At 53.1% G+C, this 2,548-nt stretch overlaps 1 long non-coding RNA gene across 1 annotated transcript; it reads left to right on the top strand.

Moving 5' to 3' along the window:
• Positions 1-639: 639 nt before the first annotated feature.
• LOC124233244 (uncharacterized) lies at positions 640-2,326 on the top strand. Its single transcript, XR_006887009.1, has 2 exons — positions 640-963; positions 2,122-2,326. It is a non-coding gene; the product is annotated as an uncharacterized LOC124233244 (long non-coding RNA).
• The last annotated feature ends 222 nt before the right edge of the window (positions 2,327-2,548 follow it).

Here is a 2,548-nt window from a genome sequence, read left to right as displayed (position 1 = left end):
ACCTCCCCCAAGCATCTCCAGGGGTCCCGCGATATCTAACAGGAATCCAGAACACTCCCCCCCCATATCACATGTGAAAGCACTGCTTTACCTGACTACTACAAAAGCACAGCTCTGTTTCCAGGAGCCCCCACCAACCTTGCGCAGCCGCCCATCATGACTGGGCTTCATCTGTCTTACAGCCTCAAATCTCATTGCCAGCCAACACACTTGCAATTGCAGATAACCAAAAACTCAGCTTGAACTGGAGAAAATAAACCAGGGCCACAGTTTGAGCAATCCAGAAGAAGGTCAGCCTTCGGGGACCTTGGACCCTATGCAGACCAATGTCCCCAGGAACCCAGAATATTTTCAACAGTGTCTGATTTATGCCCAGACCCACTTCTTCACAAAAGCGAGATGGCTACTGCAATCCTGGGGCAGTGTTGTTTTTGTACCTTTCAAGACAAAAAGAGCTTTTCTTTCTCCAATGACTGAACAAACATGCTGGGTTTCACAGTCATGGAAGTTTCCACCACAACCCACCCTTTATCATCATTTCGGTGAATGGAATCTCCCTTCTAGTTGCTGGGGCCTTGGTTAGGGGTCCATTCTGGAAAACTCTCTGAGGTCAGGAGTGTGGGTTAAGCATCCCACACAGGAGCGGGAAGTGAGGCCATTCCCACCTGAGCGGTGTGCCTGAGGGAGAGGGGTTGCGTAACGGACAGCGTCTCATGCACAAAAGTCAATAGTTGTGTTGTAATCAGGATCACAGCACGTGAGGTTCCAGAATCAAATGTTGTGCAAGCACCTAGGAGCCTTGTAAATAGAGGCTCCTTCCACCTGCAGCAGCCTCGCTGGGTCCCAGTCTCGGAGCAGCTCCTCATCTTCTCCTGCTGTTCAGGGTCCAGCCGGCATTCACCATGCGGTGTCTCTGCTTCGTGCTCCTGACCTGCTTCATCCTCTTTCCTCACTTTGGCCCAGGTGAGCTCTGAAGCCAGGCTGGTGTGGGGCACGGGGTTCTCATGCCCAGGGAATGGGACACAGGCCATATAAGTGGAGTGGCTCAGGGTCTGGAAATAAGTAATAAATCTGAGCATCAAGGAGAGTATCAACCAAAGAATGAATGTCTCATGGGAGATTCTTAGCATGCTCTTAATGGACTGAAACATGGCCCTCAGTAATTCTCAGGCTAAGTTTGGGGTCATTTCCCTGGAAGATGAACCCAGTGAGTAGGTAGAGACAACACCACGGGGCCAGGCCAGGCTTTCAGGCCTTGGAAGAGGCCATGGGGATAATGAGGTGCCATCCCCAGGGCTCATTTGCTGTGCGACTTCCCTGCCTGGGAGAGAGCCCAGGATAAAGGAGAGAGCTGGAGCCAGGAGCCAAAACACCAGTGTGTTTTTCTCAGCTCTGATGCTGACTCACAGTGTGCACTTAGACAAGTCTCTGAGCTGTCCTCAAACTCAACCTTGTCTTCTCCTGAAAAGGAGGACAAACCCCAGAGTCGTACAGAGTCTAATTGAGGACAAACAAGGGAGAGCTTAGGAGGGTCCTCGCGGAGCAGCAGAGACATGCCAGGTGTGTTCCCCCTCTGTGATCCCTGCCCTTTTACTGTGTGTGGTCTCTGACTAGATGGCCCACGGTGACAGGCCCACACCCCTGCCACAGCTGAGGCCTGGATGCAGCACAGAGGGCAGCAGGGCGGAAGGCCCCTGACCCCGGTCTGCTCTTTCTGCCCAGTTCCTCTGGCCCAATCTCTCCTGTCCTTTTGTGCCCAGAGCGTGCTGGGACTGTGCAGTGTGAGGTGGTTCTCATCAGGCTGCGTGAGGCTGCACAGAGTCCCCTGGAGTATCTTGAGCAGGGGCTGGACACTGGGGCGCAGGTAGGGGAGCCTTGAGTCAGCATTCAGGGCAGACACTTCGGTACCTGCCCTCTTTAGAGCAGAGGCTGTCCTGCCCGCCAGGAACGAACGCAGCAGTGGCAGCAGAGCAGAAGGAGCGGGGGCTCCGTAGGGTTTCTGAGGGAGGCGCCTGCAGAAGGAGCCTCTCCTGCCGGCTCCTCAGGGCCCGTGTCATGTCCCCACATTCACAGGGAATATTACTCCCTACTTAGTGACTGAAAGATTTTTCCTCTCCACAGCCTCCACCCAGCGCATAGACTCAGAAGAGGAGTGCGAGCGGGTTGGTGCCCAGTGTAAATGGTTTGCTTGCCCAGAAGATCATGAACGTCTTGGTTCCTGTTGGTTTGGGATAAAGAAATGCTGTCTGCGTGGATGGTGGGCTGAAGGACATGGGTGGACAAGGAGCCCAGAGATTTAAATAAAGGGCTGACTATAACTCTGAAAGTGCTGTGATATTATTTCCTGAAAATAAAGAAACAACCCATGCTGCATTTAAGAAAGTGATTACTACATGTAACGGTGTCTGGGAGAGACGTGTGTGGAAGCAGCGAGGGAACTGACACGTGCATAACGGGCCTAGGAGTGGGGAGGCCTGGCGTGCCTGAGATGGGAGATGCTTTTACATGGAAATGTTGGGGTTTCAGGTGTGTGCTCGAAGAGGGGATT

This window comes from Equus quagga, unplaced genomic scaffold, assembly GCF_021613505.1.
Source record: "Equus quagga isolate Etosha38 unplaced genomic scaffold, UCLA_HA_Equagga_1.0 171875_RagTag, whole genome shotgun sequence".
Taxonomy (NCBI): domain Eukaryota; kingdom Metazoa; phylum Chordata; class Mammalia; order Perissodactyla; family Equidae; genus Equus; species Equus quagga.
Note: the sequence above shows the minus strand (reverse complement) of the source record. Positions and strands in the feature narration are given on the sequence as shown.